Raw genomic sequence first — 24,442 nt, forward strand, 5'->3', positions numbered from 1 at the left:
GTCATTCAGTATCTTTTCCAACTTCATCTCTCTACTTAAAATACTGTTTGCAAAAAGCAAGAAATGCATGTGTTGTTGACACAGGCTGGCTCTTAATTTGAATTAATGTTTGAAAACAATGGTGTGTCTTATCTCTGCTCAACTGAACTGAACCATGTTAAATTTGTTATTTTCTTTCCCTGCTTTCCTCAAGTGTAAAGGGTACACAGACTTTACTGAATGCTGGTAGAGGGGATCATGTTGGGGCAGATGATTCTTGGAGTGAGGATTAGAGTCTTTGCATATGAGAACTGCTAGCACTGCATCAACATTAAAATTTAATGGTTGATATGCATATGTGCACGAAGGGAATAGACTGACTTCTTAATTTGGGATAGTGAATGCTGTTAACTTTCTTCATGTTTATGAAAATTAAACTTTAATTATGAGACATATTTTGAAGTTAATTTCTTTCTCTTTGCTTTGCCTTTGTGCTAAGGTTGAGAACTGGAAAGTGAGATTACGTAAATTGTTTAATTTAATTAGCAGTCTCATGGTAAATGTTCTGCAGAGCACTAGTGACTGACCTGTGCCCTGACATTATTGAACTATAAAGCAAATACCTATGATAAGGAAGTAGGGTGAATTATCAAATTTTCTAGGAAGAGACGAAAATTAACCTGTTCTCATAAAATTGTATCTATGCAAATCCTTGTACTAATATCACTCTGAGAATCTGTTACTCAGGGAGGTGAAAACAGGTTTATTTCAAACTCCTCATTGAACTGACAGGATGCTAGTTAACCCTTTTTTCTTTTCCCTTCTCTCTCCCCTATCCTTTCTATCCTAATCCTTTGCATGGGAGAAATGCACTTCTGAGCTCCTGAAGTGAGTAGAGGGGGGTTTTGCATTTTATTTCAGCATCAAGTAACTGGAAAGAAGTAGCTACAGCTGCTGCCCCATCTGCAGTGGCAGCAGTTGACTTTAGAGGAGCGGGTTTGTGAGTGGGGATTTGACACTCAGAGCCCAGATGGCTGGGTCTGTCCCCTCTTCTAGTGTTAGCATTCAGATTTACAAAACTGAATTCAAAACTGCATCCACTTTTTACACACCGAGGATCTTGAGGATAGTCATGAGGAACAGTGTTTCAGAGTTTAATTGTTTGGTTTTTGCCCTAACAGGATGGGAAGTGGCCTGTAGAGTCTGTGGAGTCTGAGACCTTCTCCTGAGGTTTAACTTAGCTCAATTTCAAACTTGGTTATTCCAAAGGGTACATAAGAAAACACCTCTTAAGACTCCTGGAATATAATTTAACATATAGGCAATATTTTGTGGGTGGTGATGAGAATTTAAGCTACTTCAATGTACTGTTAATTACCAGTCATTATTTCTTTTTTTAAAATCATAAACTGCATGTGGAGTCTAAGAGAAATCAACATCAAGATGGAAGTTTTAATGTGGATCAAAGTGGAATTACAGTTACTTGAGGTAGTTTACCTTTAGAGATCTGGTGATTATAATGAATTTCTTTAATTTCTTTAATTTTATGAGAAGTTGTTAGCAGCTTGTAAAAGAAATGTGAACTTTTTTAAGATAAAGACTCCTGGAGCTTTGTGTGAATAGATGACTCCCTCAAAATGTTTTGAATGCTGTCATCTATCTAGGAAAACCAAGCCATCTGCCACATTGATTATGACAGAAACCTGTGATAATTTAGTTTCCTAAAAGGATTAGACTCTAATGAATTTTCATCCATATTGATAGCTGTATCTAAAGAACAGAAAGCTTGCTCTTACTTACCAGCATTTCATGAGCTGGATCTCTTCAACCCAGACTTGTTTTACTTCTCTGATGCTAGCTATTGTCTGGCATTTGGGTTTTGGTGGGGTTTTTTACTTGCTTGTGTGTCTTTGAAGATTTCTGGTACCTCAGAGCTATCTTGCTATCACTTTCAAGGCTCCTGCCGTGCTGGCGATAACAGTGCTGATGGGTACACTAAGAAGGAATCTTATATGTCTTAATGACACATTAAATGAGAGTAAAAAGCATAGTGCTGCATAATCTCTCACAAACATTTTTACAAATCTAATTGCATCTTTTCTTTTTTACACTTTGAAACCTTAATCTCTGACTTTTTTTATATATTGAATTCCTTTATAAAAGTGTGCCGTGATAGAGTTTAAAGACTTTGCAGCTTCCTACAAAGCGATATTATACTTCCCCCTTCTCTAAAAGTACGATTTCTAAGACATCACCTTTTACTTATTTACATCAACTTCTTCATTGCATCATCAAAAAGCAAAATGTGTATTACAGCTTGAAAGCAGTGTACAATCCACTGATCAGAGAAGGGAGTGAAACAGGGCTTTTGAACAGCTTTGCCAAGAAGGTGCAATGAGGCTTAGAATTATCATTAGGTGCCAGCTTCATCTTGCTCCGAATTCTTCAAAGCCGCAGGGCTGTTGTTTCATTAAAAGAATATATCTGCTTTTAAAGTAAGAAATTGTTAATTAAATGAAGTTTGCTGCCAAATATTGATAATATTTGAGTGCAAAGTCAGGGATTGTTAAACAGCTTGCTGTGCTATTTCTGGATCCTGAGGGCCTTCCACCAGGCTGGACAAACCATGGCAGTGAGTGCTTCAGGCAGGCTGTCTGGGAGGTGAAAGGTAAATCCTTAAATCCATTGAGCCCAGTGTGCATCTGCTGGGATTACTGATGCCTGGAGAGGGAGGGATACCAGCTGGTTCCATGACCAGAAGTCAGCTAATTTCTCATCAGTGTTTCTCTGGGTTGTTAGTGGAAATGGTGACATTTACCTACAGGAGCTCCTGTGCCATTAAAACACAGTTGTCATGTAAAAATGGTAGGATGGCCTTTGTTTGATTTTGTTGTTTTTTCTGTAGTGGCATACCTTTAGTCAGCAGATGGACAGATGTGGTACAACACGGTGGTTGTTTTTTCTGAGGCTGACAGTACATATCTAGCCTAAAAGTGGAACTTGAAAAAGATGTCCAGTCTCCAGTACCTGAAGCTCCAAAACTTGAATAATCCCATCCTTGTATAGGAATCACCTGGCACCAGACTGGGAGATCAGCTTGGCTCTCTCAACTAGATTAGAAAGCCAGAGGTACCAAACCTCCCCAGAAGCAAACAGCTGAGGTAACAATCACGATTTACAACCAGGGTTCTTAGGACTTCACAGAAAAACAGGACACAAGGGGGGAAATATGTCTGACAGCAGGAGCTGGCAGTTGTCTAGGCAAGCTTTGACTTTGTATGGCTTATCCAATTAATCCCTGTGACTCCTTGGCTCTTCTGCAGTACCTAGCAGGTGGGCTTAATGTACTAAACAGCCCATGAGCAAAGCAGAGAGAGCTTGTAGTACTAACAGTGTAAAACAGCTCCCGGCAGAGTGGGGAATTGGAGACAGTATCATCTCCTCAACATGATGCAGTTGTACCGCCTCAAACGGTACACTTCTGGAGCACACTGCACAGTAACTGAACTAAAGCCCTTAAGCAAACCAGGCAGAAAATATAAATTAGCTGGGAAGGCACATATATCTGAAAAAATCAATTTAAATCCTACAAGGCCCTTGCCAGCAGGACCAGTCTCAGATTTTTGAGATCGAACAGAAATGTTCAACACAAATGTATTTTTGAGTATTAGTACTAAATAACAGACCTCTGAACCAGTGATCTGGAGACTGCTACATTATCCTCTGTCTCAATAAGGCACAATGGAAATGTTCAGAACTGGGCAGAGTAAATGGATGTGAGTTCATTACAGTCTCAGCCCCTTTGGAAATCAAGTTCTGCTACTCTTCCCTTAGTATGGCAAGATAAAATTACATAGAATCATAGAATAGTTAGGGTTGGAAAGGACTTCAAGATCATCTAGTTCCAACCCCCCTGCCATCTTTGTTAATGTTTTGCATTAGCTGCTATCTGCACTGTAGCTCAGAGCATTTGTGCCTTTTGAGTAGGGTATAATTCAAGGCATAAGGGAAAAGGATGCTGGCTTTGCAAGATATCTCTTACCTTATACACAGTGCAGTGAGGAGTGTTTGCTCCCTCATCTCTTGGCAAATGATGAACTGTAGAAATCACTACAATGTTATTAATCATTGAAAACCAGACATACCCCAAGCAAGAGTTTAACCTAATGCAGACCTCACTTTATCAGTTTTAAACCCTGATGCCTGTATTTTCAAAGTTCCAGTAAATCACTCTTTTAAGTTAGTATTTGTATGCACACATAGCATGAGCTAATAACCAGATGAGGATGGGTTGGAAGGAAGTGATTTCCAGGTATAGTGGGGGGAGAAGCTATCCACACCCCTCAGGCTTGTGCTCTGTGTACACTGAGCTCCCAGTGTACAGCCTCTGTAAGGGTACCTACGCTTCATGTTCTGTTCTTATTCAAGCACAGGCCCAATTAGGACCTGACCTTTCTTGTTACTTCTGTACACTTCTGGGTGAGTTCAGTTATTAGGTTTAGCTTCCCAAGCTCATCAGCATGCAGGGAGGAAAACTGACACCTGAGAGAAGTATCTGAAGCTGATACTGCCTTCCATTATGAAAGCAAATGGAGTAATGGAAGAAAATATACTGAGGTGACAGTTCCCATTACTACATACTGTGTGAACTAGCTTCTAGGTATAAAATTAAGGGTTTTCTTTACATGCATGTCTGCACAAATACCATTTTTACTCAGTCTCCTTACTCCTTGTAAAGGAGCCTAATCTTTTTGTATGCAGCATCCTCTTCCATACGACACCCATGTGAAAGATTACTAGGTGACACTAATGCTTATGAAGCCAAGCAATCAGCAGGGGATGACACCTTGCAATTCTATGGGCACCTCACCCACATTAATAACAAAAAAAGAAAAGAGGAAAAAAACCTACACATTTCTAACATTAAGACTGGGATTCTGGGGATAAAAGGAAAATAATTTAGAACTGATTTAATATTGAGCTTTTCATTGGGTAAAGATGGAAAGTGCAAATACACTGAACTTAAACAATCCACGAGGAATACTATGAAATAATACAATTACTGATTTGTACTTTTCTGTTTGGAATAATATTTTTATTTCCCATTTGCCTTTCACAGCCACTTCCATATTAATTGCTAATATTTACTGACCCAAATCCCTCAGAAAATATCTTACAAATGTGTTACAAAACCCCTACAATTTCTGCTTGTAGTGATTTGTTGATGGCTGTTCTCCATGAATTAAAGTGAAAAGCTGCTTATGTGAACTCCCAGTCCAAATACAGATAATCAGAACTTTCCATACTTAGATTTAGCCATTCCAGTGGCTACCCAAAGTGAGAATGCATTGAGTCTGTCAGCAGGAGGAAGTGGTTGGCATCTGGAAGTATCAAATCATATAATCCTTGAAAAATCTATTGAAAATAAAACAATTATGGAAATAAAACATTGGCCAGAATAAAACATCTGGGCTTCTGTTTCAGGACAAGTTGACTTTGAGGACATTAGAAGATTTTGGCAATAAGGGAAAACAGACATTTATAGAAACAGTATTTTTCAAACCTTTTTCTTTTTTTACTTATCTTGGGACAATTTCAAATTTGAGGTCCTAAAAGTAAAAACAATGGTGAACAGAGACATGATGATGATGTAGTTAGTATTCATACTGCAAGAAAGGCTCCTATTCCTGGAAGTGTTTAACTGCAGCTTAGTCAACAGTTTTAAATGACAAACTATTGCAATGTGAAGATCCTACATACAGGAAAGTCTCATCTATTTCTATTTCAGGTGTTCTTGGGGGATGCATGGATGGTGTTGGGGGGGGACACAGCCTTTCCCTAGACTTTGGTGGTTTTTTAATAAGGGTCTTAAAACACAGACTCAAATTTTTGTTTTCTTACACAGGTCTCTTTGATAATCTTTTTAATAATCACCCAACATTTGAATTTCATGCACAACAGCACATGCCAGCCACAAACAGCTCTAGAAGTGTCGTTACATGATATTATCAACTCTCTTTTGAAAAGCTGTTTCATTTATCATAGAATTACAGATTGGTTTGGGTTGTAAGGGACCTTAAAGCTCATCCAGCTCCAGCCCCCTGCCACAGGCAGGGACACCTTCCACTAGAGCGAGTTGCTCCAAGCTCCATCCAACCTGGCCTTGAGCACTGCCAGGGATGGGGCAACCACAGCTTCTCTGGGCACCCTGTGCAAGTGCCTGACCACCCTTGCAGGGAAGAATGGCATTCTGTAAACTGTTACTTCAAGAGAATGGCAGTAATTCTATAATAGGATTATCTTATCTGCACAGTATTCCTGTCATGGCAGTGAAGGAAACAGACTTTCACTCCTTGCCTCCCTGTTTCCTTTTAATGGTGAGTAATGCTGTGCCAGATGATGCTGAGGGGGCAGCAGCATCATTCCCCAGGCACCCTCCTCCAGCGAGGCTGCAGCAGAGCACTACCTGCAGTCTTTATACGTGGCACTCTCCACACGTTTATTTTTAGCTTTATATCTTCATTTTATGCCAACTGAACAAATAAACAAATCTTTTTAAAAAGACTTCAATGTTCCCTGCTGCCAACCTGGAATGATGCCAGGTTCGATTTGAAGAATTGCCTCAGCCTCCTGCTGTGCATTATATTGGGGTACAGCGTGTGCTCTTCTGAGGTGGCAAGCAGGAGAGGTGGGCAAGGAAAGGAGATGAAAGGCAGGGGGAGGATCCCTCTTGCTCCTCTGTGTAACCCAGTCTCTACCCTTATATCTTGCTCAGTTCATGGTGCCTCCTCTCTTGTCCCACCTTGAACAGTCCTGTTCAAAGGGTGGGAGTGTTCTAATTTCCCCTGTCTCCAATAGATCATGTTGTATTCCTCTAGAAAAGTAAGGCATGTGTTCTTCATAATTCCAAGTAGGTGAACACAAATCATGTTTACCAATTCATCTTAAATTATCTGTTATTCCCATATTTTTAATCGGCAGAGAAGTCCCTTATGTTGGGTGAATTTTCAAGAAACAGTCACTGATCCAATTCAATATTGTCTGGGTTTAGTGATTCTGTCTGGCTACTTTAATCTAAAATCCAAATCTTATGTTTTATTCAACCTTGCAGGAACATGCATTACTTACTGAAGATTAACAAGCATAAAAATGTAGCGCCCTCACCTTATTTCTCCTCTTCCAATTAATATGCGACACACCTGGAATTGCTAATGTCACTACTGAAATAATACGTGATGCTGCAAGGATACTTGCAAAAAACTTGTGCCCTGGTTAGACACTGCTTCTTGGAATACATGGGTGATGGTAAAAAGCATTCCTGCTTAAATTACACTTAGAAAAAGGGTGTAATTGTAGTGATGCTTTGCTGTCTAATCTGGTAAGATCATAGAATCCCAGACTGGTTTGGGTTGGAAGGGACCTTAAAGCTCATCCAGTTCCAACCCCTGCCATGGGCAGGGACACCTTCCACTAGACCAGGTTGCTCCAAGCCCCGTCCAACCTGGCCTTGGACACTGCCAGGGATGGGACAGCCACAGCTTCTCTGGGCGCCCTGTGCCAGCACCTCAGCACCCTCACAGGGAAGAACTTCTGCGTCCGATCTAATCTGAAGAGCACTTATCTCCATCTGTGCTTTGCTGATGGGAGAGGAGTGTTGCAGGTGCTAGTTGCAAAGGCTGGCACTTGAGCAGAGGCAATGGAGTGCAGATCTGAACATCCACAGCCTCATCCTAGGTACTGAGTTGTGAGCTCTAACCAGTGCCTCTGCTGATCCTCACAGTGCATTAGCCAGCGTTAAGGGTAGAGGCTTTATATGGGAAGACAGGATTTAAACAGTGTTATGATTCCCTGTTTTTGACTAAATAGAATGAAGGTGAGGGGTTTGATATTTTTTTGGCTGTTCTTTGGCATTTGGTGAAGTGTCAATTCCTTACATAAAAGAATTGAAAACCTGAACGTTTTCCTTTTTACTAAAAAGAAAACTAGTCCATCCTATGGGAATAGCCCTTTTTCTTTTTTGTTTATGCATAAATAGGCAAAACACTGTGAACAGCGGCTGAGCAAGATATATTTTGTTTCAAGAGATCTGGAGTGCCCACAGCTATACTTGACTTCAGCAGAAATTCTGTGTGTTCACTTCTTCTGAAAATTAGACCCTTTGTTCTTTTCCTCAAGCAATGACAATCTGTGTCTCAAAGGTAAAATCACACCGTACCATAAGCTGTGATTGTAACAACACGCTTGTGGTTTTGCAAAGGAGTTTGCAAGTTAAAAGAAAAATAATGGAAGAAGTGAATTTTTAAAAGCTGGGTTTGATTTAACACCTCCTTCAAGATTTTTAAATCTTAAGCTCTTTCCCAGTCAGTTTTCCTAAGGGGACTTTTCTCACATTCTTCTGTCTAATAGAGCTGAAGTGAAAAAGGCATTGCTGTTGTGTTTTAATTGTGATCAGAAAGCATGCTAGCTGCTTCATGGAGCAGAGCTGCAGGAAATGGACAGTTCCTTTCTTTTTTCAGGTACTTTTCCTTGTTCTTACTTGTTATTAAGAATTTAAGACCAGAAAAAAGGCCCCCAAAACATAAAGCCTGATGCCAGATCCTCACAAACATAAATTTAGACACTGAAATAAATGTTTTCATTTTTCAGATGTTCCACACAGTTTTCTCCAAGGGTTCTTAACTTCTCTAAAAGCAAGTTGCATTTCTTTGTGCCTAACATTTGGAGAAGGTATTTTCTTCAGAAATGCTATGGGGTGTATTCACAGTTTAATTTTTGCAGTTAACAGTCTGTCCTCTGGGCATACGTAGGGCAAACACATCTGTGCACAAGGAATTATTCCTTGGAAAGCAAGATTAATCCTCTGGGTCTTAGTTACCTCTAAGTCTTCTCCTAGGTATCATTCTCTGGAAGATGTTGGATGGCAGAAGTGCCTCTCAGGTTATCGTTTTGTGCTAAAGAAGGTTATGTTTGTATCACATGTTAATTGGGAGAGAGTGAGAGGTCCAAATCGATGTGTTTCAAACTATCTCTTGGTTTATCTACAAGACTGACACATAGGTTTCAGCTTCTTATCTTCTCTGAGACTTTCTGTCTTTAGTATTGACTGGGGTTTCCTGATTTGTGTGTGCCTAAAGTAGGAATACCTGTTAATTAACTGATAATTGCATACCTAGCTCACTTAGATTTGTTGCCAGTCTAAGAAGATAGCGTAGGAGATTGTGATGTTTCTTTTCTTTAGTCAAGTCTTAGAAACTGCCAGTTTCCAAGATTGGAAGCAGAGCACAGGCTGAAATGCGTGTGAAGGACAGAACAGAGAATCAGGATAGAACTGGATGCTGGCAAGATTTACGGGACTGGGGAAGTCACCAAAAGAAGTTGTTCTTTTAGTGCCCACAAATGATACTGGACCCCCTGGCTCTGTGTGATGTCTTGGTGGCTGTGTTGCAATTGATCCTAAAATAAAATTAAATAATTTTATGAAACCCTTCACATTGCTTACAAATAGTAATTACTGTTGCAAAAATAATTAGTGGCATTTAGTTGAACTCTAATGGTATTCTCGGTATAAGACTTGGTCTCCGTCTTTTCTATGGTAAATTTAATGGCTTTTTAATGATAATCTGTAAAGTAAATTAATCAAATGTTTCAGCAGAGGTCTGGTAGAATGAATGAAAACTTCAGAATAATCCGAGTGGCATGTTAATTGCTTGATAGCTACATTAAACTGAGTGGCAAAGTAGATGGGATTCAAAAGCATAGCTGAATATATTCTTCCGACTCCATGATGGCATGTCAAGTTAAGTTTTAACGGCTAATTTAAATAATTATCTGCATTAAATTTTACTGTCTGTCATCTTACAGAATCAAAGGAATGAACTTAATAGCAGAGAACATATTTGAAAACATCTTTGTTGGAGCTGGCTGAAAATTTTAACAACTGTTTTTGATCACAAATGGCAATTTCATCAAATAAAAAATGTTTTCTGGAAGAATGTTGATTATTTTCAGCAGAATAAAGTCAAAATAGTGCTTCAGAATTTCCTGCTTTCATTTTATGCTTCTTGAGATTAAGCAAGAAATTGTTCTTAATTCCAGTTTGGGTTTCTCATACTGATTTGATACTTTGAAATTACATGGTTGTCTATGGAATACAAATTTCATTTTATGACTATGTCTAATCTTATTAATCAAAGTAGTTCAATATTTTATTTTGCTCTGGTGAAATAACCAGTCTGATTGAGTAGCACTGAAGAGAACACTTCAGCCCTACTTAGTTTAGAAAACTTAGCAGTGTTTTCTGATTATTTTTTAAATGTGGTAAGTGAAAGAGATTAAATTTCATTAACTTTCTTTTAAAAAAGGAAAAAATGTATAGTTCTTCATACCTGTTACGGAAGATTGGTTTATGAGCAAAATTACAAGAACTTAAAGCAAATATTTGCTCTTTATGGGGAGAAAAATGTTAATTGTGGAAGTAGAATTATACCAGAAACCTGTTTGAAGTGTTCTATTTATGCAATCATGATAGAGCTCATAATCATGATTGCGCACTGCATCGCAGGGGATAAATAAAAGCACCAGAGGCTTTGTTGAATTGTGTAAAATATTACAAAAGGAGAAATCATTAAGAATGAAAGTGAGATAAAGCTGTTCCCTGAGCCAAAGCAGAAGCACTTTCATTGTTCTTTAAGAATGACTTGCAGAGAGATGACTTTACAAGTTGATCCAGGCTGCTCTGTAAAGTTTCACTGATGCAACTGATAAGCAGTAAATTTAAGTAATTAGAGGTCTTGAGATCTGCAGGAGTTGCTGTCTGACAGATAACAGAGATACAACCATTGCATAAGGTTAATTAGTTATTGCAGGACAGCTCAGCAGCATTAGCATGACTGGTCATGTCGCTACTGTGCTTCATAGTTTGGGTACTTGGTATGTTTGTAGCAGAGTTGCCCATTAAATTTTGTCTCCAAGCTCTGACATTTATTCTGTTTGTAGAATTGGTTTCTGTGCTGCTACTGATTTTTGAGGAGTCCCTTTTCCCTAGACAAACCAACCTCAAAATCTTGTCTTTCACAACTGGTTGTTACACCCTAGAACAATTAAAAAGTGCTTTAACTACTTAGCACTACAGAATCACTAATATGGCAAATAACATGGCAGTGTCTATACTCATAGTCTGTCTACTCATCTACTTATTCATTCGTATAAATGCTTTGTCAGCCCAGCAGGTAAGCTGCACAATTCCCTTTAACGTCCAACCAGACCCAAATCCTAGATGAAAGGCAGAGTCTTTCCTCTTCTGAGTCCCTCTGTACATCTGCTGTCTATGCTTTGAACTTGAGTTCTGTATTTTACCTATGAGCACTGCCTCAGAAGGAGAAGCAAGGAAGGAGGGAAAGGCAGCTAGGAGCTTTGTTAATGTCTCTAAAGAACAAATCCTGGAGATTGCTGTAGGCTGTTTGGGATTGTGCAGTCTTAAGATTTGCACCTGACCCCAAAGTTACATGTATCCATCTACTGCTAGTTTTAAATCACTAAGTTATGGGGCTTATTCTTCTTTCCTGTCTAACATTTGATTACTACCATTAAAACTAAACCAATAAATCCATGAATTATGTCCATTTTCTTGCTTTCAATCTGTGAAGGCATATATGTAACATGGTTTTGGCACAGAAGAAAGTTCAGAGTGCAACCCTTTAGTTGGTCATCGCCATTATTAGTTCATAAAACTTCACCTTATGATTTTACCAACAACTTTTCTGGAGTAGGTTTTTCTAGACTGTATTAATAACAAAATTGGTGGGTATTGCAAACTGATGTGGATAAAGTACCCTAAGTGGTAGGCAGATGTTGCACCAGCATTTCCTTTGTTGTCATTGTCCTTTTCTTTCTTTGTTTCTCTCCTTCCATTTTGCTGCTGTTTGAAGCAACTTGTGAAGTTCAGTTCTGCCACTTCACGTGACATTTCTTGAACTTTTCAGATCATTTCAGGTCTGTGGAGCTTGTGCCTAGTAGGATTTGTATGGAGCTCGGGGCTCATCTAGTCTTCTCAGAGCAAATCCAGTATTAAAACAAAGCTGCCAGGCTTTATTCAGTTGTACCATTTTATTGTGAACTTCAGATGGGCAACTCTGAAAGATGATGCTTGTAGAGGGAAAAGATGGCACTCAAACAGCAAAAGAAAACCTGGTATCAAAACCACAAATATGTTGTGACAATCATAAATGTCACTTGGAAATTCTTTGTAGAGGCTTGAAACCAAATTTCCTTCCATTTATTTTATTTACTTATCCTCTTTCACTGTGCCTCACCAGCACAGCATCAAACACAGAACAAAGTGAATCAGCAAGAGATCTGCTTTTTTTTATAAATGAAAACGGAATCTTAGTAGATTTCTCTTAATTGTGATAATTAGAATCTAAAACCACATTAAAGCACAGCTCTGACCCTGACAGCTGTCGCTGAATTGTGCTTCTTCTAGTCTCAAAGTGATTCTTCCCCCCAACTCATTATTCTTTCCTACAGTAGATCAGTCCAGATTTCCATGTTCAAGCACATTTAGTTTTGCGAAGTTTAGGTTTGGACTTTGCTGAGCACATTTTAAATGTTTCTAGGTTCTTGTCGATAGCTGGATGATCCAAAACCTAAGTGACAGTTTTTGCATACTGCAACTCTTAATATATCCAAACTAGGCAGACATACAAGGTAATTTCTTGGGTTTTAATCTGCGAGAAAAACAAATTGCTCTTGATACTAATGATAAACTCATTGGTTTTTCAGCATCATTAGAATGATCTTATTTGTTGTTTTAATGGGAGTGTCTGTGTTGCAGTATGTTTTGGTTTTCTTGCTGGTGTGAAGAATTTAAATCTATGAACACAGTGCCCCAAGGCATCAAAATTGTATTTGCTGTGTTGTGAATGAGCTGGACTTGGTGCTGCTGCAGGGAGGTAGATTTGGCCTCATTGGGAGTGACTGTTGATGCACCCCCTAAGTAAGCAATCGATAGTATTGATCTTGCTCGGTGAATTGTGTGCTGCTCGCCAGTCATGGCACATGCTGCAGACTAATAGGAGAATGAGACAGCTCACCAACCTGCTGCTGCCTAGAATTATGAGAATTAGAAGTGACTGATGTTGAGAAAGCTAAAGAATTAGCTACTACCTGGGTAGGTGCAGCCTAATCAGTGGCTAAAGATGATGCACATACTTGCCTCTGCGGGAGCTGTCCTATTTCTACCTGAGTGCTTCATGAGGACCTGCAGCCTTTGAGATAACTGGTATCTTTTAAACTATTGTCCCCCAAGTGCTGAAGTGTGAGCTGAATTGCTCTATGACAGTTGCAGTCTTGCACAGATAAAAGACATAATAGAAGCTGACAAACTTTCTCTTATACACTGAATTTCCTAATAGCTTTCAGTTGCTTTAATTACTTTCCATGGGTACAAGGAGAGCTTTAGTATAAATATTAATGTTATGAATGAAACATGAGATCCTTTTATCTTAGTAGTGTCTTCAGATTCACTTAGAGTTTCCTTCTGGTAGAATGATTGATGGAATGTCTTGTTAGGAACTGGACAAAAATTGTTGTTAAGAAATAGCATCATTTTTAAAAGCGTTTAGCTCTTGATGTATTGATAGCAAGAGTTGAGCACATTTTAAATGTCTTTCAAATAATCTCTGGGAACAGTTGACACAGTGTCACTTTCAGACATTAGGAAAACTTCACAAATTGACAAATGTTTCCTTTTCTATTTCCTCATCCTACTTCAGAATCCATTTTCCTTTCCACAAAGCCATACTATGTATCGCAAAGCTTTTGCTGAAACAATTTCCTGATGGGAATCTTCTAACCACCTCTCATTCCCATGCAAGAACAAGGAAGAAATCCTTACACTTAAATACATTTTTGATATTTCTCTAGAACAAGTGACAATTTTTCTTACTCACCCATACAGTTTATACCTGACAGTGTCCAGCTGCTTTCCCAGCTCAGATGATACAGGATGCTGACCAGGGCTGGAAACATTTGCCAAGCTGATGTGAAGATTTTCTCCAAAAGCCTATTAATATGCTGGCATTGACCTTTTGGCAGAAAGTGACTTGTCCCATAAGTGCCTTTTATATCTTGTCCACTGGAGCAGGAATACTCTGGGATCGAAATTTTTCAGTAACATCAATAGTCTGAACATAAGAGAGATGTATGGGAGGTTTTCTTCTGAAGTGGCTATGTGTTAGAGTGGCAATACCTAAAGTTATCTGCTGTGAAATCTTAGGAGTATCTCAGTATTCAGTATTGAAATTCCTGGTTATGGGTTAAATCCTTGAGATATGTCACATAATACTGAATACATTCTCCTGAATCCTATGGTAGTAAAGCATAGTCTTCTTGAATGGATGAGAGATCCTGTGGAGCACCATTCTATGGGATTTGGTGAGAGGTTCTGTATCACAGAATCACAGAATCACAGAATCCCAAGGGTTGGAAGGGACCTAAAAAGATCATCTAGTCCAACCCCCCTACAAGAGCAGGGTAACCTACAGTACATCACACAGGAACTTGTCCAGGTATGGACAGTCAGCTCCTAAATCTCTCCCCCACTGTCTTTTTTGACAATTTATTTTCTATGGAGAATATTTTTCTTCCTAGGAAGAATTTTTTTCCAGCAGCACCCAGCTCCCAAAATCTAAATCTTAGATGATCCCTTCATTCATATTTGACCAGGAATCATAAAAGCTGCATGCACACATTTTTCCACTGAAAATAAGTGTGACAATAGGATAATTATATTTTCAAACACTTCTGCATATTTATTGTCATCCATAAGTTTATGTCAACTTTAAATACTGATGTGCACATTTCCGTCTGCATGTGAATATTCTTGACTACTTGTTTTTGAACAGATTTCTCTTCTATGCTAATGCGAAGCTTTGAAAAATCAATTCTTTTGAGTTAAAGCAGTATTGCTAGGAAGAATTATCATCACTGGCTTTAATGTACTCAGGAACCAAATATAGCATCCTTAATCAGTCATAGCAGAAAGCCTTAAACAGGGTGAGAGATACTTTATTTCACATTAGCTATTTTTTAAGTGAAAATCAGCAGCTATTCAGTAGAGTACATGAACTTTATGGGATAGGTCATGGGTCTTTTTACTTGTCAGACAGTTTTATGTTCCATACGGAGTCTTATTTGACAATTTAAGTAAGAATACGGCATCACGTCTGATACTTTGACTAAACATGATGAATCTGCTTTAACTTAGTTTCATGGTCACATTCTGTAGCCTTTACACAGACATTTTGTATGTTTATACATTTAAAGCCCCAACAAAAAATTTAAAATACCATTTATTCAGGTGCCTGAATATTTTATTATTAAAAGTTACTATTAGAAGTACTACAGTGTTGTGAATTTTTATGATTATGTATTGCTACACCTACATGTAGATTCTTTTTTATAAAAGCTATTTGATATTAAAATGCAGAATAATTCAAGATTGTTTCCTAAAGATGTGAAGTTGAAAACAATTTATACAGACGACAGTTGAGTAGAGGTATCTGTAAGTGCAGGAACAGCCTTTTTTGCCTTCTATGAAGGGCGGTACTGGCAAGATAATCATTAACAGAATCCCTCCTGCTATCAGACTGATGGAAATAAGAAATGTAAAGGTAAGACTTAGTGCTGTGTGCCTTTTGAAAAGGTGTCTGCACTTCTCCCTTGATTCTGCATTTTCCTTACAACCTCCAGGTTTTCATTTAAAAATAACTTTCTCTTCTTCTCCTGCCAGGAAGTTATCAGCTATCCTTGTGTAAATCTCTGCTGACACATGTTAATTCAACCTTGCTGAAGACCGTCTGCTTTTAAATTGCAGTGGCAGCAAATCCATAAACTGTAGAATTTACTGAGGGTCACATCAGTATTAAGATGCATCAGCACAGCAATCCCAAACCTTGATCCTGCAAATGGGCACACTCACAGGCAACCACCTGAAGCTCTGGAGAAGGTATGAGATGCTTCTAAGGATAGGGATTAAGTACTGGTCCTATAAGATGAGCATATTTATTCAATGAGAATAAAGATCTGGGGGGAGCTTAGCTCACTGGAGTTTAATTAATCTGTCAAGTCATATATAAACCACATTAAAAGGTTTAAGGTCAATTTTGGAAGTGTGTAACGTATTATGCAGTACCTTGTGCAAGCATTGGTGTCTTTGGTCCAGTGCACAGTGCCTCTGGCCATGTATAAGTTCACAAATAAACCCATGTTAGGGGTAGAAATACCCATTAGAGGAAGGTAGATGAGCATGTAGATGAGCACAGACAATCACACAGATGAACAAATCCCTCAAGATGACCTCTTAGCTGCCTATGTGTGCAAATAAAAGACTTCAGAAGCTAGCTAATGAAGCTTTTAACCTGAGGAAAAAAAAAAACCCGAATGAAATTCCAAGCACGGAATCACAGAATGGTTTGAGGTGGAAAGGACCTTTAAGATCATTTAGTTCCACCCCCACCCCATGCAACACTAGACCATGTTGCCCAAGGCTCTGTCCAACCTGGCCTTGAACACGAACTTTTTATTGTACACTGAGTATAATCTTTCTTGCATGGTATTTCCTTATACAACAGTGGTCCTTTATCAAGCAAAAATACAATAGCGCTCTTTTCCTCCTTCATCCCTTAGCCTCAGACAAGCTTTTTAATATCTTTTAAGAGTCTGTCACAGAATTTCACCAGTGATGCTAAAATAAAACCTAAACATTTATAGCAAGTAACACTTGAATTTGTCCTTCAACCTTTCAGGAGGAGGAGGAGGGAAGGAATATTCACCTAATGCCCGCATTTACTAGCCTCTGAGGAAGAAAGAGTATTTTTCTCTTAGTAGTAATGGTCCAGCCAAGGGAATGTCATTTAGCACCAAGGGGTGTCAACATGACAGAGCATTTGCTAATTTCATCAAGATTAATATAATCCTTGGCACTGGGTCCTAAATCACTGGTGACAGCTCATGGCAAAATGGGAAATATCACAGGGACCAGTGACACTTGTTACAGCTTTCCCTTCAGCAGTAGCACTTCTGACGTATTTATCTTAATTAGCAGCAGCAGGAGGAAAAGAAAGGAATAGAGACAGAGAGAAATTCAATTGAGTTTGAGCAAGATCATAATTAAGAGAGCATTCACTGTACAATTCCAAATGTAGGTTTCTGACAGAGAAAAAGAAACACAATTCGCTTAAAGGCAAAAAAATGTAAGGATGTTTAATGGAATGTTTTTCATTGTTTTTCCCTTTTTAAGCATCAGCTCTAATTTCTATCACTGTGTTACTCATTCAGAAAGGCTCTCATTCTTTCATAGAGAAATCTTAGCAAAGGCAGAAAGAACAACAAAAGTACTGTCATTGCTGAGAGGTGAAAACTGAATCATCCAAGTTGAGCCTGAAATGCCTTTGAAAACAAAAATGGTGGAATTAAATATAAAATATCATTTTTTCTAGATTATTTATTATGTATTTGTTTTCTGAGTCGTTGAATTGTCTTTATCTCCAGTAAATACCAAAGTGCTGAGTAACTGAGCAACACCTCTGTGTAGCCCCACTTTTACTGATATATGCTTGTAAAAGAGAAACAGATTCTAATATTATCAGTAATATGCCTAACTACAGTTTATCACTAATAGTTTATAAACATCTAAAATTTTAAGTTATTTAAATTAAACCCAGATATCCCAATGTTTCCAACTCTTCTCATTTTGCTCTTCAGAATACCATGTGAATTTTGTTCATAAACAAATCAGTGGTCTAGAATGAGTGAGTTTTGGGGGGTTTTTTTGTCCTGTTAAAGAAGTGGAGCAGCACAGAAACTGTTGGAAAGAGCAAAGAAGGTACTGGAAAGGAGAGATTAATAAAGGGCTGGATGAATAGTTATGGAGGAGGAGGTTCTGCTTCAAATTATTGCAAAAAGTGTGTTTTGAGCCTTTATAGGGAGAAGAGTGGGCAACATCCAGTAGCTCTAGACATACAAGATTAAATGGTTGTGAAAAAAAGATCTACACAATAATAAAGGCCTTGTAAAATCCCCTTTCACGTTCAAGCTTTTGAACTGCTTATTTTCACAAATGCCTGTGCAAAATTAGGTACAACTTCTTTATATAGGAGATTGTTTGATGGAACTGTATGTACAAAAAGCGTATTTATGTGTGTTACAGATTGTTGCTAGCACACATCACATGATTATTATGTGCCTAAAGTATGAAAATAGTCTGTACTCTATAGAAAAGCTGAAAGTTGAAGGCAAACATAGTGCATACCGTTGCTGCTCGTGCCAATATTTCTACTCCCAGCCTAACTGGATTGCTTCTGGGAGGTGAGCAATATTAAAGTCATCTTTTTTCCCTGCTGTCAACTGCATGAGGTGCCTTTCCCCTTTATTGACAAGTATCTAATAAGCTCAGATCTGCTCACTTTCATCTTTCGGAGATACTGTACTTATATCGAGGCTTTTTCATCTGGCAGATGGATACCCTCTTCTGTTACATACTTGGGAAGCATAAAACCTTGACCAGCTTTACTTGGTAATCATTATTACAATTCACCTGACAGAAGAGCATGGGCTTGCTGTGAAACCTATGTCAATTTTGTGCATGTAGCAATAATCTTCATAAACCCCTAACTTTTCCTGGGGGAAGGAGAGTGCATTTGGGAATTAAATGTTTAACGATGTAAGTTAACTGTTAATGAGGGAACTGTGAATATTAAAAAAAAAAAACCCAAAACAAACCAAAACATTGTAAATCGAGAAGAAACCTAAAGCTTGCAGGGCCACGTGGTTGCAGGGCTCTGCACTCACCACTGGCTTTCAGCAGTTACAGTTTGTGGGAGCGATGGGGAAACTTCCGGCTCAACCTGTTCCAAATTTTGTGCGAATTGAGCAGATTCCTGTCAGTATTAGATTCAATCTGTTAGTAATTTGTAACACCCGACCTGGCAGGTTCACTTGTGGGTGTGATTAGACAAACATTGTGAGTAACCAGCTCCATCCACTTTGGGGAAGTAAATTTGAATTTAGGTACCTTGCTAAGAACATGTTTGTGGATAATCCAGGCAGACTGTAACAAGACTCATTCTTAATCCCTCCTGAGGAAGTGCAGCAGTGGAAAGCATGACACAGCCATGACTGAAGCCACACTGTTCCTCCAAATGCAGAGGCAGCTGATCTGTTCTACAAAGCACTCACCTTTAGCTAGTGAGAGTGTAAAGAGGTGGTTAGATGCCACAAATATTAATTCAAAATCTGGGTTTCAATCATTCCTGGAGCTTCAGTCCCTTCCAACTTGAGTTGTTCTGTGAACTGATCCACTTAAATTACACAGCTTCAATCCAGCAAAATATATGGTTTAATTATGAGAAAATACTGAGCAGACTGGTGGCTTCCTCAGGCCTGAATGTGCTTCAGTGCAGCGAGTGAACCCTATGTTTTGTGGCGCGTGGACAGGCAATGCATTTCCCTGCTGCTTCACTCCGTGTGCTAGACAAGCTCGACAGGTTGCGAGTGTGGTTTGGTACTGTCGTGGTTTAAATCCAACCACAAAGCTTGTTCACTCACTCACCCCTCTTTTTTCTCCCTCTTTCTTTCCTTCCCCCCCACCCTGACCCTCCCTACTCCAGGAGGGATGGGGAGGAGAATTGAGAGAATGTAACTCCCACAGGTTGAGATAAGAACAGCCCAGTAACTAAGGTATAACACAAATCACTACTCCTACCACCAATGATAATAACAATAAGAGAATAACAAGAGAAGAGAATACAATGCCAGAGCCGAATGAGTTCGACCCCCCAAAGAGAGCCCGTGCCCTTCCGGGTAACTCCCAGTTACCTCCCTGGGCATGACGTGCTGTGGTATGGAATACCTCTTTGGCTAGCTTGGGTCAGGTGTCTCTGCTTCCTCCTGGCCTCCCCTCGTCCCCGGCAGAGCATGAGACTCACAAAGTCCTTGGCCAGAATAAACATTACTTAGCAACAATTAAAAACAATCGGTGTTATCAGCTCTCTGCCCAGGCTGGAAGTCAAAACACAGAGCTTGCACCAGCTACTAAGACGGAGAAAAACGGCTACTGGTGAACCCAGGACAGGTACCTGCACAGCGATGCAAAGCCAGGGTGCCTTTCTCCTGCTCCTTTGAATGCAGTAGAATTAAATATTATGAATTTATCTCCCTCCACTTTGGTGTACAACTGTTGTTAGAAATACTGGATAAATGTGAAGGGAAAGGATTGATGTGCGTGTACCTTCTCCTTGAAATATTTTAGTTTCTCCGATTTGCCATTTCTCTGGCATTTCAACAGTTTTTCCTTTTTCATTACACCTGAGATTAATGTTCACCTGCCACCTACTGAACTGACTTTATTTTGATATGTGTCAGCTTGAGATTAACATACAAAAAGGTTCCTGCCATCTAGCAATTAGTCTCTTGGAAAAATTAAAACCTTCAACACATGTAATAGGACTGAAATTTTTCAGTTGCTGTATCTCAAACTGGAATAAACCCACATAACCTCATAGCTGTCATTAAAATCTATTTCTTTACTAGAATGTGCTCCTATTAATCAGCAGGATTTTCTTTGTCCTGTTTCTGAATTTGTGCTCTTTTTCTTCTCCCACCCGCCTTCTTGTTGTGCAAGATCTGATTTCAGTTAAACACTTGTTCTGTACTTTATCAGTAAAATTAGTTTTCCTATAAAACAGTAATAAGGTCTTTAAGTCATGTTCTGCAAATATCTAGAAGAGGTCAGTTATTTTTGTGTGCATTTGTTTTCAGTGAACTATGCAGTAAAATATTTACTCTCCTTTTTGAACAATTTTTGTTTCTTGTATTTGATACAGTGAGTGACACAATTTAGATTTGATTACATGAGGATACTTACCCACACACACTCTAATCCAGACGTAGTTACACTCATCATGTTCTGGAAGATAACCCATGTGGTACCAAAATAATTTGAAATTATTGCAGTGTTTCAAGGAGAACAAAAAATTGGTACCATATTTCAGTATGATTTACTGTGAGATCTAATGAGAAACTGAAGTGCTCTTCCACTTACTTAGACTCTAAATTAGGAAAATACAGGAAGGAGTGTAGAACTACATGACATAGTTCTTGACACTTGTGGGTCTGCTAACTAACCCTGACCCCACTCAAAACACTGGGGTTTCTGTTTCCCTTCAAGACGGACACACTGCGGATTTCTTCTGTAAAGCACTTCTGGCTCTGAACTTGAATTGCTATGGAGTAGCAGCTCTATACCATAATAATATTTTGAATTAGGGACTTGCTATGGAAGTAGTTAAACTCTGGTGAATGTGAGATATGGAGTGTGTTGCACCCTCTATGGTCACAAGTAAATATGGACAAGTTATTTCTAATAAGTACCTGTAATCTGCTGGAGGCTCCACAGTACAGCTTTCTCTCTCTGGGAGAACTCTGTGCAACTACAGGACGTGGATAACTTTGGGTGTACCTAAGTACAGAGACCATTGCTTTCTGTCACATCTGGTGGCTTTGCCCTGGATAAGTCAATCCATACTGCTTGATTTTTTCCAGAAATAAAGAACACTCTGATTTTAAGGAGAGAAGGAAGGGGAGAAATTAGCCTGTTCTTAGTAAGTGTGGGTTGCGTGCTCGCGGAGGAGGGACATGGGGCAAATCTTCAGTCTGTTGCCTCCAGGATGCCTCTTGAGCACTTCATTGTAGCGCTAATGTGGAAATTCCGTGTGCTGAGGGTCCTGTGCTGGTCCTTTGCACAGGGGAGAATTTTTCCTCTGACATGGCAAGGGGCTACAATAGCTGCTACAAGCATTTCTTATTCAGCTTCTGGTCTCTCCATGCCTCACAGGTACTCCACGGGGAGCTTCCTATGCTGTCTACTCTGAGAAGTGGAAAGTTTTGTGCATATATTCAGTTAATTCCGAAATCTCAGGTGTCATCTCCTCAGCCCATTTCCAGCATCATTTATGTGGAACCACATCCTGCAGCCAGGATGGAAATGGAAAAAAGGTAGGAGTTAAAAAAAAGACAAACAAAAAAAACCCCAAAGAAAAACATTTTAAAATCCCACTGTCACTGCCTTCCCAGTCTGAGCGACTGTCTCCTGCCTATGGGAACCTGTGCAAAGCTCTTGGTTCTGTGTCTTTTTAAACTCATTTCAGGAGTCATGATATCAACTTGCATAACAGTTATGTGTTTTTCAGCATACTCTAATTAGCTGAGGTCTTCATAGCATTCTTAGCTTATTTATCCATAGCTCTAAGAAATACTGACCCTCCTCAGTCCAGTTACTGGATTTATGTGGGTTTTGTTATTTGTAAGAGATATTTTCTTGGGTTTTAATATTTGAATAGTCATTTTCAGCTCTCTGATATTGTTCCATTTCTTCCCCCCTCCCAGTTCATCTTTCCTTTTCATGAAACTGAGATCTCTTGTGATTTGTGGCAGATTTCCCATGAAGCTCTGTGACTAATCCCAGTCTTACCAGTGTGTTTATTGCTTTGGTGTCTGGTGGCAACTGTACAGCAGATACATGATTTTCAAAGGGAACATACTGGGCAATATCTGCTTCAGCACCCTCTCCTCTCTTTCATTTCAGGATGCTTTGGGGGTTTGTTTTCATTCAGGAGATAGTGGTTAAGCATAGTCCTGTCCTGTTGCTTTGAGAACCTAACCATTCTTTTCCGGTTGGTGGGCTGAGAAGTACGTAGCAAGTATCTTATTTTTAGTGTTTCTTTCAGATCATTAAAGTTACAGAAATTAATTATCATATATGCATAAAATCTCCTTAACCAAATTGCATTTCTTCCAGGGGAGATTACTAAGGAGATTTCATTCTATTACTGTCATTGCACTCTTAAGGGCAAGCATTTTTATTGTGTTATCTCACCTAAACTTAGGAGACCAAAGTCTTGTTTTATTAAGTATCTCACACACACATCTATAGTTTCCTCTAGCTCTGGCTTCCTTCATATCAAGCACTTCTCTGCAGGGAGTGAAGAAAATACTTCTGAGCCTGTAATGTTCATCTTTCTCTGACATGCCTGGTTGTGATATATTAATTATTTTAAAATAACATTCATTAAAACTGTGCTTGTCCTTTCAGGATTTTAAAATCAATGTCAGAGAAAATGAAAGCCTTTGTTTCAATTTCTCTTTCTGATTATCTTCTCTCTAATTGACTTTTGCTCCTTTCCAGTCAAGTTTTAATTTCCTCATGTGGCTATATGAGGCTCTCTGTTTCTATTTCTCTTTTTTTCTGTCTGGTTTTGCATTTCTGGCCCACTGTTGCATAACTGATTAATTTTTGTTGCCTACTAAATACTGTGCAGAATGACACCCCTAAGGTGTGCCTGTGGAAGAGTCATAGACAGGGTGTGCTTTGCTTTCGAGAGGTGCTTTGGTTTTCAAGAGGTGCTCAGTACCTCCATGGACATCAGCGGGTACAGGGGCAGGTCAGGATTTACTCTCAAGGTTTCATAGTTCACAGAGCCACCCGCTGATGCACATGGCTATAGTATGTGCAGAGAGAGTCTCCCCATTTTTGAGCAATCTTTATGACAGACCATTTTTAATGTTCTTCTGAATTATACATTGAATTCTAATTTTTGAATTATATATAATTATATATAATTATATATATATATATATATATAAAATATATAATTGTTCAGCCCGGGGATAGGGATAGGACAAGGGGGAATGGCTTTAAACTAAAAGAGGGTAGATTAGATGTTAGGAAGAAAGACTTAGATTAGGAAAATGGTGGTGAGGCACTAGCACAGGTCGCCCAGAGAAGCTGTGGCTGCCCCATCCCTGGCAGTGTTCAAGGCCAGGTTGAACGGGGCTTGGAGCAACCTGCTCTAGTGGAAGATATCCCTGCCCATGGCAGGGTTGGAGCTGGATGAGCTTTAAGGTTCCTTCCAACATAAACCATTCTAGGATTCTATGATTCTAGATGTTTTTACTAGTTTCAGCTATAAAACCCAGAAAGAGATCAGCTCCCCACTGAAGTGGAGTATGTGAATGAAACTGTTTAGTTACCTGGGAAGATACCGAGTCATAGTTTTAGGTATATTAAAACTTTATCATGTCTGTACTGCCAAAAAAAAAAATCTATCATACAGTGCCATTAAACAGACTGTCTCCCAATGTTTTTTCCTGCTTTATGGGTTACGTTAATAGTCTGACAGATATTCAGAATTACTGTATGTTTTCATGGAAAAAACTATGCAAAAAACTTCACCCTCCCCCCCCCCCAAAAAAAAAAAAAAGATTACAAAACAAAACCATAATATGCAAATAAATACTTAATCGGTATATTGTAAAAATAAGCTTCATAGATACACCTGATAAGTTAAACTGTTTTAATTATCTTAGTTATTGTCATGCTTCGTATTACTGTAAGGGAAGAATAATA

The sequence above is a fragment of the Lathamus discolor genome, chromosome 13 (assembly GCF_037157495.1).
Source record: "Lathamus discolor isolate bLatDis1 chromosome 13, bLatDis1.hap1, whole genome shotgun sequence".
In the NCBI taxonomy this organism is placed as follows: Eukaryota; Metazoa; Chordata; class Aves; order Psittaciformes; family Psittacidae; genus Lathamus; species Lathamus discolor.